Below are 16,903 nucleotides of genomic sequence, written 5' to 3' on the forward strand. Positions count from 1 at the left end.
CGGGGACAGGAATTAGGCAAAGCACTGCCGAGGTGGAGGGGCAGGCGGGCAGGTGACCCCTCTCTGCCAGGAACAAAGAGACATGACCTGATACAAATTTGTTCTGCCTAAACTAACACGTCCCGGCTGGCCCAGAGCGCTCCCAGGTCACCGTGTCAGCAGGGATCCTAATGCCCCTCTTTTCATGCACATAGAATCCTGGACTCTTAGATCTGGAAAACCCCACAGAACAGGGGTTTGGAACCTGGGGTCCACGTGTGGGTTCCCAAGAACCCTGTTGGTCACGTGCACAGAATTTTGACCTGGTCTCTGGGGGCCCCTGCATCTGCCTGCCTTCCTTGCAACTCTGGGATACACGTGGTTTTCTTCCACAGAGGCATTTTGCAAGGGTACGTACCCTTGGGTAGCTTCATTCATTCATTCGTTCGTTCGTTCATTCATTCATTGACTTCTGCCCCAGTTCCCTCCTCTGTAAGGTAGGGAAATAATAGCACTAACTCCGCTATGTTGCCCTCAGGGTTTAACGAATCCATCACTCACGCACTTAGGAGAGAGGTATTTCTGTTGCGGATGCCCAGGTCAGCCTTCCAGGCGTTCTAGGAGTTGGCTGAGCCCTGAAGGAACGCGGGTTTCCCGGGCATCGGGGACCCTGTCAGCCAGCACTCCGTAGCCCTTTTGCTCAGCCCTTTCGCTGAGCCCTTTGCTCTGAAGGGCATGCCCTTGGCCGTGCTCAGCTACTCGGCCGTCCTCAGCCAGCCTATTTGAGGTAGAACGCCACACTGGCTGTCCCCGTGGTCCTGGGGTCTCCCTGTCCTTCCTGTAGCCACACGACAGAGCTCTGCTTTATCTAGAAGATACTGCCATCTGAGCCTGCCCCACGCAACACTCCCGGCCGACTCAAACATCAGTTCAGCCACTATTACAGTAGAAACTGAAATGTCTGCCATCAAAAGAGATAGAGAAGCCATTTACATGCATGTTATGAAAAATGTTTCAAGTAGGTCAAAGGTGAAAAATGAATGCCTCTATCTTTTTGTGAACTGCGCTCTGATAGCAGTTTCCTGTGGCTCTTTCTGGAAATCTCCATGACATAAAATCTTCTCTCTCTCTCTCACTATTTTTATTACTCGAGATAATCATATCCTATGTAAAGGGTATATATGTGTACGTATGTATGTATATCGATACAGATGTAGTCACTTGATGATTATCATGAATAAGCTTTTACATCCGTGCTTTTTGCTTGTTTTTTTTGAACTATAGAATACTCTGTGAAAAGATATACCATAATTCATCAAATCACTCCCTTTACAGATGGCCTATTTTTTTAATTTAACGTTTATTTATTTTGAGAGAGAGGGAGAGAGGGAGACAGACAGAGACAGTGTGAGTTGGGGAGGGTCAGAGACAGAGGGAGACACAGAATCTGAAGCTGGCTGCAGGCTCCAGGCTCCGAGCCGTCAGCACAGAGCCTGACACGGGCCTTGAACCCATGAACCGTGAGATCATGACCCAAGCCAAGGTTGGACACTTAACCGACTGAGCCACCCAGGCGCCCCTATTTTTTTTTTTTTTTGTCCTATAAATGACACTGCATGAACATCTTTGGAACTCCCACTTTTGACAACCGTGGGTCCGAGGACAAATGTATTAAAATAGTTGATACAAGTGCCAACTTACTCTCTTGAGGGAGCACACCATGTCCAATTCTCACCCACTTTGCTCATATTTTGAGCCAAAGAACCTCATGTTTATCCAAACCAACGCCTTCTAATTCCTTAGTATCTCCTTTGCACATAAAACACCAATCAGTGGCCTTCATATGATGTGTTGAAATTATCTGCCGGAACTGAACGTTTCTCATGGGGAGTCGTGATGGTTATTTTTCTGTCAGTTTGGCCGAGCCACAGTGCCAAGATATTTGGTTGAACATTATCCTGAATGTTTCAGTGTAGATGTGTTTTTTCTTTTTAATGTTTATTTTTGGGAGACAGAGACAGAGCACGAATGGGGGAAGGGCAGAGAGAGAGGGAGACACAAAATCTGAAGCAGTTTCCAGGCTCTGAGCTGTCAGCACAGAGCCTGAAGTGGGGCTCGAACGGACGGACCGCGAGATCATGACCTGAGCCAAAGTTGGACGCTCAACTGACTGAGCCATCTAGGCGCCCTTCAGTGTAGACATTTTTGGGATGTGATTAACATTTAAGTCAGTGGACATGCTTCACTGTGGGCGGGCCTCATCCAATCAGTTGAAGGCCTGAATAGAACAAAGACTGACCTCCCCTGAGCAAGAGGGAATTCTGCCCGAGTCTCCCTTTGGGCTCTGCAGGTCACCCCCAGGTCTCTGGCCTGCTGCTCCTCCCCCCCATCAGATTTTGGACTTGGCTAAGCTTCTCAGTCACGTGAGCCAACTCCAGACTGTCCTTCAAAGTGCAGGAAGAAAAGATAGGAATTTCTATCGTTATTTCCTCTCTCACTGGTCATAACTTCTATTTTACATGTTTAATAGAGCACACAGTAATCGTACCTAACACACAGGAATGATTTATTCGTAAATACATATGTGTTGGAGGACCACGCCAAAAGCTTTTTATAGAGCAGACTGTGTGATCAAAGTGTGGAGCTCGCTCTTGTGTGAGACGCCTCGAATTTCTTGGCGTCACTCTCTCCAGAGAGGGCTTTATTCTTACGTGATAGAAATTCACATTCATTCCTAGATGCAACTGAATGCTCTCCATAGTACTTTAAGATCTCCAAATGATACATACACTGTCCATAAAGAAATTCTGTTCTAGTTGGGAAAAAAAAAAAAAAAAGAAGGAAATAGGAAAAAATGCTGATTGGACAAAAATCTTGCAAATACATGCGAGTTTCCACGTGCATTTTGTCCACAGTAATCTCTTTTGTTCTCCGGGGATTTTTTTTTATAGTACAATTTTGGGCACATGCTTTTATTGATTTTATAGATTTGTAAACCTGTTTCCGTGACCTGAGCAGCCAAGGGGATGCTTTGTAGTGGAAATCTCTTGTTCACAAGGATGTTGAAACTCAGCAGTGCTATTGAGATATTCACCACCTGCCTGGCTTAATTACACCATCTCCTGAGTCAAATGAAAATCAATGGATCAAAGGTGCCTGGGAGCCCAAGAGAAACACTTTCTCCTCTTTGTTGAAACATACTCAACCTTTCCTTCTGGAAAGTACAAATCAACAGCTTCCGGGAGAAAAGAAACAACCATTGGACGGACATCAACGTTGACATCACTGCTCACATGGGCTTGGGTGCCGCTTTTGGGTCTCGTGAGAGCCCTGGGACACTCGTGCTAGGGGCAGATGCTGTGTATGCCTGCCTGACACCTGGCCCCTTTCCTCTGATAACGTCACCCGAGTCTTCCCGGGGACACTAGCCCTCCCCCACTGGCCATCCATGGGGCTCAGGTCAAGCTGACCCCATCCCTGATGTATCTCGGGTTTGGCCAACCAGAGGGAAGGTCATTTACAGGTAACCTGAACTGACCAATCAGTGTTAACTCCAGAAGTTTCGCTGCAATTATGGGGAAAGAGACTTAGACTGGTAAGGCGTGCACTGTGTGCAGTTGCTGGGAACTCTTCTTGAGACCTTGCTCAAGAATGGAGACACAGTGAGCCCCAGGGCGGGAAGGCTGGAAAAGGAGAGAGGGACGGAGAGACAGCGTGACAGAGTACCTGACATTGCCTCAGCCAAGCAATTTCCATTCCCGTATCCTGAAGTGCACTTCCAAACTTGTCACTTACGGAAATCAAGGAGTTCCTCTGATTGTATTCAGCTAGTTTACATTCCCCCGTAGCCCAAAGGGCGCTAACTTGTAGGCATTTAGGTCTCCACCCTACAGACAAGGAACCGAAGCTCAGAGCAGTGACGTGCGCATTGTCTAAGTTCTTCCTCGCTGGAAATTGGCAGAGTCAGGGCTCAGGTATGGGGTCTTGAGCTCATTGTCTCATTGAGCCTTGCCTCGTGGCCGTTTGCTTCCATAGGCCCAACATAAAGTGTATAATCCGTGCTCGCTGCATTGCAGGGAATGGCCAGTCATCTATTCCAAATACTTACCTGGTGCAAGGAGAGTTTGGGTTGGAATAAAAAGGGTACACATAAGTCTGTGCCCCAATTATCTTCTGCTGCCTGACAAATGACTCCAAAACGTGGGGGCTGAAGACAACGTGCTTGGGCTCACACAACTGCCATCTGGGCAGGGCTCAGTAGAAAGAGCCCGTCTCTGCCCCAGGAGGCCACAGTTGAGACGGCCCATCTGGGACTGGAGGACCCGCTGCCAAGGCGGTGCGCCCACAAGGCTGGCGAGGTGCAGCTGGCCGTCGGTTCCTCTAGATGTGGGCCTCTCTGAATCGGGAAAGCAGCATTTGCTCACCGAGAACGATGAGGAGTGCCATTTAAGAGGGCATGCGGGCTCTTCAGTAAGTCAAATGCAGAGTTATCACGAGTCCCGGCAATTTGGTTCCAAGGTACACACCCAGGACGAAAGAAAACATACGAGCACGTAAATGCTTGTACACAAATGTGCACAGCAGCATTATTCATGATAACCAAAACAAAGAAATGACCCAGATGTTCAGCAAAGGATGAGTGGATTAAGAAAAAAAAACAAAACAGTATCACAAAATGCAATTAATCGGTCATAAAAAACGAAGTTACAGTAATCAAGGCAGTGTGGTGGTTGGCTGAAGAATATACAAATCAGTCGGTGGGATGGAAGGGAGCCCAGAAACCGACCTCGGGGGACTGGGCGGTGACAAAAGAGCGAAGGCATCTTCTGAACCGACGGCACTGGGACAACTGTACACCCACGTGCAAAAAAATCAGTCGAGACACAGACCTTATGCCCTTCGTAAAAATGATCTCAAAATGGATCGCGGGTCGAAATGTAAAATGCAAAACTAAAAAGTCCTCAAAGATGACACAGGAGAAAATCTAGGTGACCCTGGGTGTGGCCTTTTCAGATACGTCACCGAAGGCGCGGTCCGGGAGAGAGATCACTAACACGTGAGCCTTCGTTGACACGAGGAACTTGTGCCGTGTGAGAGACAATGTCAGAGGACGAGAAGACAAGCCACAGACCGGGAGAAAATATGTGCCAGAGATACAAAGACGGTACACCAAGAGTGACCTCTGGGTGACCACGATGTGTCACCGGAGGCCTCGCGAACTGTCACAAATATCCCACTCTGATGGGGGATGCTGGTGACGGGGGGAGGCCGTGAGCGTGGACGCGCGAGGGCTGCACAGGCTGTCTCTGTACTTTCCCGTTCCGCTTTGCTGTGAACCGAAAACTGCTCTAAAAAATAAGATTAAGTAACAACAACAACAACAACAAAAAGATGCGCAGGCCTAACACACGTTACAACGGGGATGGACGGCCCTCGAAAATGTCATATGAGTGAAAGAAGCCAGTCACAAAAGGCCACAAGTCGTAGGATGCCACTTATATGAAATATCCCGAACAGGCAAACGTTTAGAGACGGAAAGCAGGTGAGGGGTTGCCAGGGCTGGGGGGTGCGGGAGTGATGGATAATGGGGAAGCCGTTTTGGGGAAGACAGAAAGGTTCTGGAACAAGTTAGTGGTGATGGTTGCACAACTTTGTGAAGGTACTTAATAGCACTGAAGTGTGTATTTAGAACGGTTAAAATGGTAAATTTTATGTGATGTGTATTTAACTATAATAAAAAAAAAAAGAGAGAGAGATGGAGAAAAAAAGCAGTCAAGCAGGCCTGGCAAAGTGTAGCTAGAGGAGCGGGTTATTACGTGATCCAGTAAAGGCACAGCACTCGGCCCCCGTGAGCGGTCAACAGTGGCAGCGATGGACGTCTCATTAGCAGTGGTAGCCTCCAAGTCATTTGCATGGACATAAAGTTTGACAACAACATCAGGGTAAGCGTCCCCTTTGTGCCAGATGCTGTGGTGAGCACTTCCCATGGTCAATTTCAAAATTTAGAAACAACTCTGCCAAGTAGATTTTATTGTCCCATTTTACAGATGAGGATACCGAGGCCAGGGATGTCGTGTGACTGGTCCAGAGCCACACAGAGCTAATATGAGCCAGGAGTGGAGTCCATGTCACAATCTGTACGCAAAGGCACCTATGTCACAGGTGACTTTTATGAGGTCTCAACACCACACTTTCCAGGGGTGGAAAAGAAGGCACAGGACGTTTCGGTACCTTTCCCAGATTCACAGGACATCCTATCCATGCAGCAGTGACTGAATAGAGTTCTCCCTGAAGACTTTAAAAAAAATAATTTATTTTCCAGCCTTATTGAAGTAAAATGGACAAAGAAGATGACAATTTCGCGTGCGTATACGCTATGAAAGTCCGACCACAAGCAGGTTAATGAACAACTCCACCACCTGACACAGTTAGGATTGCTCTTTCTGTGGCGAGAGTGCTTGAGGTCTTGGTCACTTCCAAGTACACGGTGTAGTCCCCATACTGTACGTTAGATCCCCAAGTGCATTCATCTTAAAACTGGAAGGAAGTCCGGGGGCACCTGGGTGGCTCAGTCGGCTATGCGTCCAACTTCGGCTCAGGTCTGACCTCGCTGTTTGTCAGTTTGAGACCTGCATCGGGCTCTGTGCTGATGGCTCATAGCCTGGAGCCTGCTTGGGATTCTGTGTCTCCCTTTCTCTCTGCCTCTCCCACACTCGTACTCGGTGTCTCTCTTTCTCAAAAACAAATAAACAAAAAAAAATTTTTTTTTAACTGGAAGTCTGTACACTTTGACCAGCATTCCCATCTCCCTCACCCTGACCCTGATAACCACTCTTCTACTGTCTGCTTCTGGAAGTTCGACTTTTTTTTTACTTTATTTTATTTAAAAAATGTTTATCTATTTTTGAGAGAGAGCGAGAGCGAGAGCGAGAGCGAGAGCGAGAGCGAGAGAGAGAGAGAGCTCGTGCGGAGTGGGAGAGAATCCCAAGCAGGCTCCTTGCTGTCAGCACAGAGCCCGATGTGAGGCTCAAACTCATGAACCACGAGATCGTGACCTGAGCGGAAGTGGGATGCTTAACTGACCGAGACACCCTGGTGCCCTGTAAGTGTGACTTTTTTAGATTCCACACGTGAGACCATGCAGTGCCTGTCTGTGTCTGGCTTACATCACTTAGCATGATGCCCTCCAGGTTCATCCACGTTGTCACAAATGGCAGGATGTCCCTCTTTCTTGCAGCTGAATAGTACCCCATTTTTTACCTATGCCACAACTTTTTCATCCACTGATGGCCACTTAGCTTGTTTCCATGTCTTCCTATTGAGAAGGAAGTTGTGGTGAACACGGGAGTGTGGATGTCTCTTTTGTTTGCATTTCGTTTGGATGTTTACCCAGAAGTGGTTGCTGGATCACGTGGTAGTTCTATTTTCAATTTTTTGAGGACCTTCCATACTGTTTTCGACAGCGGCTACACCCGTTTGCATACATGGGTTTTATTATGCTGAGGCCTATTACCGCATTTATTGCTATTTTGAAAGCTTTTATCATGAAGGGTGATGAATTTTGTCAAATGCTTTTTCTGCATCTAATGAGATGATTGTGTGGTTTTCATTGTATTGACGTGGTGGGTGGGTTTCCCTCCGTGTCCCTTGGTGGGTGGGACTGTTCCTGGACCACGGCTGCCGAGTGGCTAGAGCTGGGTCTCAGGGTTCCAGGAAGGCTTCAGCCATGGATGGCTGTTGAATTATGGTTGCTGAGGGGGGTGTGTGACGGGGGACCTCCTATTCTACCATGTTGCTGATGTACTTCCTGGCCCGTAATTCTCTTGATGGACCAGAACGTGTGGCTGTGGCCTGTCTCGGGTCTGGCTAGAATCCACGTAAGTGGGGGATGGGGCTACAGTGCCTGCTGAGCGTTGCTTCTTCCCATTTTCCCCGAACCACCCACGGACTCCTCTATCATCGTTCATCCCCAAACCTCATCTCTTCCCAGCAGGTGCTTTTGTGTGAGGTGGAAAAAGGTGTCCCGGGGTAGGAGTGGAATGACAGATCATCCCCTGTAGGTGGACAAATTATAAAGAGGCACTGTTCGGGGTAGTCTCCAGAGCTGTGGCTGGTGGTCAGTGGCTGGTGGTGCCCGGAGCTCCTCATCTCAGGGAATGGTGCTTCTATCCATCTGTTTTCCCGTACTTGCAGGCTCAGGTGACATCCCAGATGCCACCCCCAAGCCCTGCGCCTTGCCTCCGTCCCCAGTATCAGGTTGGGGGTCAAGTCCTTTTGATCTCATCCCATGACATCTCTTCTCCACTGTGACCACCCTAGTTCAGGCTTCCGTCACCTCTTGCCAGGACCCCTGCCACAGCCTCCTCAAGTACTCCCCCAAATTCACTTAGGAACCCTCCTCCCCATGCCCAATTCATTTTTCATCATTCCAGCTAAAGCAACTTTTGAAAATGCAAATCTGATCATATCTACCCTTGTCCCAAACCTTGAAAAGGCTTTGGTTATTTTAGGATCAAGACAAAATGCATCCTTTGGCCAACAGGGACCCGCACAGCCCATATCCTAACCATCTTTCCCGCCAGATTTCACAACCTTCCACCTCACAGCTCTAGCACTGCCTTGGCCGTGTGACCCTGGGTGTTAACCTCTCTGAACTTCACGTTCTTCACAAAGAATACGGACTATAATATACGCCTGACTCAAGGCACGGCAACTTAACACATGATAATGCAATCATTTCTTGAGTCGGGCCTTCTGCGAAACCCTTTACAAGCTCTACTTCCTTGAATCCTCCCAATATTCCCATGAGCTGTGAGTCTGAGACGCCAGTTTCCGGAGGAGGCGGCCAAGGCTCACGAGGCCTCGGCAGTGCAACATGTGCCACAGGAGAGCTTGGATTCCAAGCCCAGGTCAGGCCAACTCCATGTCCCTGCTCTTACAGACAACTGTGCTGTTTTCTAGGCTTTTTCCTGGGCAACTGAGAGTTTCACACATAATGGACTTGGCTTCATCCTAATGACATCTTCAGGAACAGGACGCTTCTGCAGGATCCCAGGGTCTGCTGGAAACGGCATCGCACAATTTTGATGGGGCCTTTGAGATCTCTGCGAATGCCCAGTGCGCACACGTGGAAGGGGGTTCCCCCGTTTCTGGTACCATCCAGGCCAGAGTGCCCTCCCTCTCTGGCCATAAAGCCCCCACTAACAGGACACTAGCCTCATTACCTCCAGAACCTGGACGGGAATCGTGTACGAATTGACTGGCGTGGAGCAGGGCCCTCTGCAATAGGGAAGCAGCCCTTCTTTGGTGGACAGCTGGCTTTGCCAACGGCCAGCTATTTAATTATTTTTAAAACCGTGGCTAATCAGCTAGATGTCAATATTAACACTCTCCTTTATTTGAGCTTCCTGGGTGGCTAAGTGTAAAACGCACGAATCTGAGTCATCAACAACGAGAAAGAGAAGTCAGCGACTCTGGCATAAGCGCAGACAGTTTTGATGGGCTTACTGTCTGACGATGACTTAGACTGCAGTGGCTTGGGGCCCCGCAGTGTGCAAGGCCCGGCCAGGAAGGAGCCGGCCACCCACACCTGCACTGGAGGTACAGACAAGGCACTGTGTGATGTTTTGAAATGACACGAAAATTGCCAGTCTACCGTTACCTGCGTTCTCGTCAGATACGCACGTATCTAAGAAATCTCAGTTAAGTTTTAGACTTGGCTATGACTGAGGCAGGGGTGGGGACAGAAGGCACGGCCGTCTAAAACCATTTTGCAGCCACTCATCTCTCAGGATCTGTGTGCTCAGCTTCCGCAACCCTTTTCCCCCACTATGAGCAGACTCTAGACCACAGTGTTTTGGATTCCAAACTCTGCTTTTGTCTTTTTCCAGCAGCGTGACCTTGCTGAGCAATTTTCCCTCATCTGTAGACAGGAAAATTCTCATTTCAATGTGAATAAATATCTCTTCCAGCACTGAGCTTCCGTGACTCTTCTCTGGAATTTCTTTAAGGCACTTTTCCTACAAAGAAACCCAATGACCAGCCTCAGGAGAGCTCCCAGGTGTTAATTCTGGAAGAGATTCTAACTAACGAGGTTGCCCAAGGTCACACGGCGCGTTACTGCCCTGAATTGGGCTTTTTTGTCCCTGGCAAAAAGGGAAGTGGGCAGGAAACTTGCAGGGAAGCGTTTTCTTTCCCAAATGAAAATAGCTCCACAGCCTTGTTCTTGCTCGTCGTAAACAACTCGGAAAACAGAGGCGAGCAGAGAGAAGGAGGAAAAGCAATGGGAACCCCAGCCCACGTGAGGCGCAATGCTGATGGCAGTCAGCAGGAATCGTTTCTGGGGATTGTCTACAGTTCAGTGATTTCTTCCCACGAGTGCCAACAAGCGTGCACTTATGCTACATGCGTGGAACACGTCCGCACACCGAATTCGTGCTCGTCCATAAGATAGCCTATACATTACTGACGCACGTCTCGTACGGTAACACATTAGCTACATACGGTACATATGCCACATAACCACACACACGTGTTTCCACTCGTGAGCCCCGGGAAGTGTGGACGGACGCCGGGGAGCCCGGGGCACCTCCTATTACCTGGGGGCGCGCCTCCCCAGCGGCAGCGGCCGCGACCCCCGCGTCTCAACTACAAGTCCCAGCAGCCGCGGGCGCGGCCCCTGACGGGAGACCCGAGTACGGAGAGACTACAAGTACCGGCAGGCTCAGCGCACACGCAGGGACTACGATTCCCAGAAAGCACCGCTAGCGGGTCGCGCACGGCCCTCTGGGATATGTAGTCGTCGAGGGGAGAACTGATTCCTATTCATTCGGCCTCAGAGAAAAATGTAAATTCCTCTCACGGTCCACCGACGCAGCTTCCCACCGGGCTAACGCGGAGACGGAGCTTACGCTGAGGAGGTAAGGACCCTCAGAGGCCCAAACTAGGGCGCGGCAGAAGGACGCGTGCGCATGCTCGGCGGTCGTCGGCGCGGGCGAAAGCGCGCGCGGGAGGCTCCGAGCGGCAGGCCCCACCCCCTCGCCCCGTCCCTGCGCCCGGCGCGCCCCGCTTAGGGAGCGTGCGCAGACGGTGCCGGGCGGAGGGCCGCGGGGAGGGACTCGCGGCGCCTGCGCAGAGCGGCGGCTTCTCTCGCGAGGACGGACGCCATTATCGCATCTCCCCGACAAACACCACGAGAATTCCGCAGCCCACACGGTAATTGCAGCTCCCGCAGCCGGTCGCGTCTCCACCTCCCCCTTCCCGCGGGGCGAGAGCGAGAGCGAGAGCGAGATCTCCCCTCCTCCCTCCTCCCTGCGCCCTCCTCCGGCCGCCGCGCCCGCCGCCCCCGCCCGGGACGCCCTGCGCGGCCGGCCAACGGCCCGCCGCCCTCGGCCCTGTCGGCGCCCTCCGCTCCCCCGGTCCCCCTTCCCGGTTCCTGCTGCTTCCCCGCCGCGGGCCCTCCGCCCCCGTCAGCCTCTCCTCGCCGCCCGCCGCGAGCTCGCCCCTCCCCCGCCCCCTGGCCCCGGCGGCGCTCCCGGCGGCGGGCCGGGCGTGGGGCCGCGCGCGAGCCTCGCTCCCCCCGGGGTGCCGCGCGCCGCGCCGGTGGGACGGGCGGGGGACCGGGCGCCCGCGGCCGCGCGCGGTGGCGGGGCCGCCCCTGCCGCTTGGCGGGGACGAGGGGAGACGGCGCCGCGAGCGAGCCCGGCGCCGGTGGCCGCTGTCAGGCCGGTCTCCGGGCCGGCGTGTGCCCTGGGGCACCGGCGGGCGAGAGCGCACGCCCCCGCTCGGCCGAGGGCTCCCGGAGCAGGGGGGGGTGTCGTCCGCGAGGGAAGATTTAGGGGTTCGGTCCCCCCCCCCCCCCCCGCCTGTTTGGTGTGGCCCTTCGGAAGTGCGGCCTCGGATGCCGGTCCCACCTGCACCGTGTGAGCACCTTGGAGACGCCGCCTTCACGCGGGGCTGGGTTTTTACTGAAGACCTAGCTGCCCACACCTGTGGGCGTCTGAGGACCGAGACTTTGCCCGGCTTTGGGTCTGTTCGACCGGAGTGGCCCTTGGCGGCCCGTTCGGAATTGCCTGTCCCGCCCCGGAAGGCGCTCCCGAGCCCGGCGGCGTTGGTGCGGCGGCGCCCGGGGAAGGTGGTCGGTGGGAGGGGCCGGCCCCTTCTCGGGCACCCTTGCGACTGGCCGTTGGGGAGACGGGAGCGAACTTGGGGGTAGTCAGGCGGTCAGAAAGTAGGTCAGCCGGCCATTCGAGATCCAGCCCTTGGGGCCGCCCCGGGGTACAGACGCCCGGTGGTAGCAGAAACCCCCAAACCGCCCGCGAGGCTAGTTCTTTCTGTATGTTTGGCTCCCATTTTCTCCTCGTCTCGCAGTGAAGATTAAGAGTACGTTCTTGTGATGTTGGATCCTGACCACGTCCGTTGGCTTTAAGTTCTCAGAAATGGCTGCCGTTTGTGGGTTATGTGCTGGGGCTGGGACTGCTAATCATTTCCAGTGTCTCTTGTCCCAGCGATCCGGTGAGGTGGCGGAGGCCCACAGAGGTTAAGAGACTCGTCCAGGACACACAGAGCCAAGGCTTTGAACTCAGTCTGTCCGAGGTTCGAGCTTTAATGTGTATATCTATCTATCTATCTATCTATCTATCTATTTATCTATCTCCGTATATCTGATATTTTAACCAAAGTCCTATACACAGTAAAATGTCGGTGAAAAACTTGAGCATTGAGAAGCAGCAGTCCCCTGTCCAGCCTTTCAGTTTGTCTTCTCAAAGAAATCTTTTTAATGTTCCTTCTGGAAGGCTTCCATAGCTCTGAAGCGAAAGTTGGTAGTTTATTAGTTTTGCACATTGTCGACTTTCTGTTATAATAGATGATTTCGCTTTTCGGGTCAGATGCCATTTTTTCTACCCCCTGAATTAACTGTGTTAAATTGTTTATGACTGTACAAATACTGTTTGCTTCAAGGCCTAATGGTGCATTTTCTCTCTCCTACAGTCTTTTGTTTTTTCTGTTGTTGGTAATGGCTTTTTTTTTTTTTTTTTTTTTTGGTATTTTTGCATTTGCTGTTCCCATGATTCTTCGTCTTAAATTTTAAAGCATGCCAGATCTCTCCAATGTCCTGTCTTCTCCCCAGGTCTCTGTCCTCTTTTTCTGATCTGGATTGATTACTCTGTAGGCCAGTGACAAGTGTACTGCCGATATTTTCCTGTATTATACATCTGAGTTTGTTCAAGATTCCATGTGTAATCATGGCTTTCTTCATCATTTCAATGAGAACCTTCTGCCAAGTAGCCTTATTCCTTTTGGGTAACTCTTTAGGATCCTCTTTGGTGTTAGGGGCATTTTCAAAGTGCCCCAGGATGTGGAGTCCCACTTTGAGTGCTCTGTGCCTCTGGGGGCTTGCCTTTCAGCTCTGGGAAATTCTCTTTGTATTTATTTGAGAATTGTTTCTGCTTTTACTCTTTCAGGAGTTCTTATTAGTTGGATGGTGGACATCTTGGATTGATCCCTTGAATCTCTTTCTCCTCTTCCTTTGTCATTTTATTCTCATTTCTGGGAGAGGGCTTTGATATATTGCCCAATCTTTTAAATTTTTTATTAACACAACTGAAAATTTCGAAGAGCTTATTCTGTTTTTTCCCCCCCACAGTTTATTGTTTTGTGAATGCATTATCTTCTCGACTTTGAGGAGACCAGTAAGGATTTTTTTTCATTTCTTTTATTCTCTGATTTCTTATTCTGGTGTCACTGTCGCCATCATCTTTTTAAAAATACCGGTTTCATACTTCATATGGCAAATACTCCTTAAATATTGGTAATTATTGTTGTCTAAGGCCAGAGAAAGGCAGAGAGCTGAGTCTGTGGGGCTGGTTTTGAAAATGTGCGGGTCTCCCCTCAGGTGATCGGGAACTTGTTACTGTGTGGGACTTTGAGTGCCAGGATCCAGAGACTTTTCCTCTGTGTCTTACAGCTTAAGAAAGACCCCTTTGATGTGGGGCTGCTCCCCCTGGTCTAGGGAGGACTCTTGTATAGCTTTTCCGTGCAGGGATCCCACTTCTGTGAGCAGGCTCAGCCCTTGCTTTGCCGAGTGTCCTGGCCTACCACAGGCTTAGAGCCCTCCTCTGGCCATACCCATTCCTGTGTGCTCCAGGTTGTGGTTTCCTTTGTCCTCCTAGATCCTTTCAGTCTCCCAGAAGTTGGCAAAATACCTTGCCCGTGTCTTCTTTCTTGTGGGTTTATTATATGCGATTAAAAGTCATTTTAATGGGATGAGCAGAGATCACCTTTGTGGCTCGTTCTCACTGTGAGCAGGAATTCCAGAGCCCATTCTTGTCACTCTGCTCTCCTGCCTCCCTGTGGCCTTGGTAATGGGTGCCTTCTGTCAGTGGGATGGGTGGCTACTCATTGTCCCCACGGCCATCTCCACGCTGCAGTGTGGGCGGACGTGGTGTGTTCCTGCTGGAGGTTCTGGCTCTGCAGCCTTGGAGGAGTGCCAAGCTCAGCTGGGGAAGGCCAACCGTAGACAAAAGGTTGTGATTTCATACTCTTCTTTCGGTCTTGGCACGTCGCACCGGCTTCTCACACCATGTCCTCGTACAAAGATAGCACTTAAGCATGCCCGAGTTTAAGGATTTGCCTCCAGTTAAACAGTGATTACTGTACTTGAAGTGTAATCTTTTAACAGTATTTTTTCAAAATATTTTTATTCCCTGTCCCCCCCTCCCCCCGCCCCGTGTTTTATTTATTTATATTGAGACAGGGAGAGAGAACGAGCAGGGAAGGAGCAGAATGGAGAGAGAGAATCCCAAGGGCTCAATCCCACTAACTGATCATGACCAGAACCAAAATCAGAGTTTGGCGCTCAACTGACTGAGTCGCCCAGGCGCCCCTAAAGCGTAATGTGAACGCGTTTTAGTCGATTGTCCTTTGAAAGTTGTGCACGGTGAAATATATCAGCTGCATTTGTCAGGGCCCAGCGAGGCCCATGTGAAGTGGTCCGTGGATCAGTGACCTTGCCATCTCTAGGTGTTTGGGAGAAATGCACACTCTCAGGCCCCCAGCATACATGGAATCAGAATCTGCAACTTTGTAAACTTTTAACTTTGAAGTAAATTTACAGTTAAAAAAAAGTTGGGGGAAGTTCAGAACGCTTCCCTCTTCCTGTCACCCACTTGCCATAACGCTGACTTCTTACATAATCAAGTGTCCTTAAAAATCAGAACCTTAGCATTGGCACAACACTATTGACTGAATTACAGACCTAACTGAATTTCATCAGTTTTCCATTAATGTCCTTTTTCTGTTTCAGGATCTAATCCAGGATCCCACTCTGCATTTAGTTGTCATGTCTCCTGAAGTGTCCTCCAATCTGTGATACTTACATAGCCCCAAGTATCTCTCCCAAGAGGTTTATATATCACAAAGGGAAAAATGGTAACTTCACGGTGGAAAAACCTGACAGATACCACCTTAACCAGTAATAAGACATACCGTGTCCTGCACTGAGACAGAAATGCGCGCCCATAGTGCGGTCATGTGAACCCAGATTGAGAGACAGTCACCAAAATCATAACTGTTGCTCCTCAGAAGCGTCCAGGTCTCGAAAATCCGGGAAAGACTTAGAATTTGCATTTGCAAAGATGGCAGGTGTGGTATATGCACTTTGGCGCTGCGGAAATATTTCCTGTGCTAGATGGGTGCCAAGGAATAAGAGATCACCACAGTCCCGTTTTGTGGATTGGTAAATGGATGCTTCAGGCACAGGTCCTAGGTGAGTTTATGTTAATGGTTTATTGATAAAACACCCAGCATAGAGTATTAGCCTTCACTTTTCCTGTGATCTTCACCTACACTGTATAAATTCTGAAAACATTAGCGGTACCATTAAATACACAACCCACAAGACTGACTTTAAAATGTGCGTGTAACTTTACCAGTTTAGCTATTTATAATCTGGAAAACAAACATTTTTCTGATTTTGAAGAAGCTCCTGGGGGAAAATACACATTGAGGTTTTTGGTGAGACTGTCTCAGATAAAAAGCTTTAAAAAGTCCTCCCTATAACAGGTAAATAAAGATCATTGTTGTGTTCTCTGACTTCACATATATGATGGTCATAAAAACATCACGTAATGGATTGTTCATTGGAAGTACTTTGAAGCATTCTGAAATGTTCACTTTTGGGGCTGTGAGGGGGAGTTTTAGGGAATTTGAGAGCAAATATTGAGTGGGATCTCGTTGCAATTTGCTCTGTCTCTCTCTCTCTCTCTCTCTCTCTTTTTTTTTTTTTTTTTTTTATTTTGGTGAAGTTTATTTTGAGAGAGTGCACATGCGCACCTGAGTGGGGAGGGCCAGAGAGGCAGAAGGGGAGAGAACCTCAAGCAGGTTCCGCACTGCCAGCACAGAGCCCACCGTAGGGCTCAATCGTGACCTGGGGGACCGGGCCCCAGCGCCCTGCAGTTTGCTCCTAAAAAGCTACCCTTGTTTTCTTGCTGGGGGCCAGTGCCTGGAGCTCATTTAGTGCGTCCGCAAGAATCGGAAACAGCAGTCCCGTCCTGCCTGCTTTTCAGGGTAGCGATCAAATAACGTTTAGGTTTCCCATTTTTATCTTGTGCATGTCGTGAAACCAGTTACACGTTAGAGCTTCAGCTGATAATTCAACTTTATGCTATCTGCCTCACCTTTTTGGCTCTGTCCGTTGTCCAGGGCTGTGGCCGGACTGCCCCCCCTGGAGGAAGTTCTGGACTCCTCACCCCCCAGTGCAGTGGTGAGGTGTGGCATCCTCATCATAGAGCATCGGTGTGTGCCTCTTTAAGAGGAAGCAGAGCCTGGGGGCAGCACCTGGAGCCTCCCATCCCTTGAAACCTGTGATTGTTCTTGAATTAAATTGTGATGGGAGCATGAACTTCTTAAGCCACACGCGGACGGT

At 50.1% G+C, this 16,903-nt stretch overlaps 1 protein-coding gene across 2 annotated transcripts in view; it reads left to right on the forward strand.

Annotated features, from left to right (window-relative positions):
- Positions 1-10,816: 10,816 nt before the first annotated feature.
- Positions 10,817-16,903, forward strand: part of BANP (BTG3 associated nuclear protein) — a 118,975-nt gene continuing 112,888 nt past the window's right edge. The window contains exon 1 of one of the 2 annotated variants that reach the window (XM_047846127.1): positions 10,817-10,898. The gene's annotated coding sequence lies outside the window, so the exon portion shown is untranslated. Of the gene's footprint in view, positions 10,899-11,123; positions 11,194-16,903 lie in introns of those variants that run through there. The other variant, XM_047846126.1, reaches the window with a different exon arrangement.

This window comes from Prionailurus viverrinus, unplaced genomic scaffold (assembly GCF_022837055.1).
Source record: "Prionailurus viverrinus isolate Anna unplaced genomic scaffold, UM_Priviv_1.0 scaffold_38, whole genome shotgun sequence".
Lineage (NCBI taxonomy): Eukaryota > Metazoa > Chordata > Mammalia > Carnivora > Felidae > Prionailurus > Prionailurus viverrinus.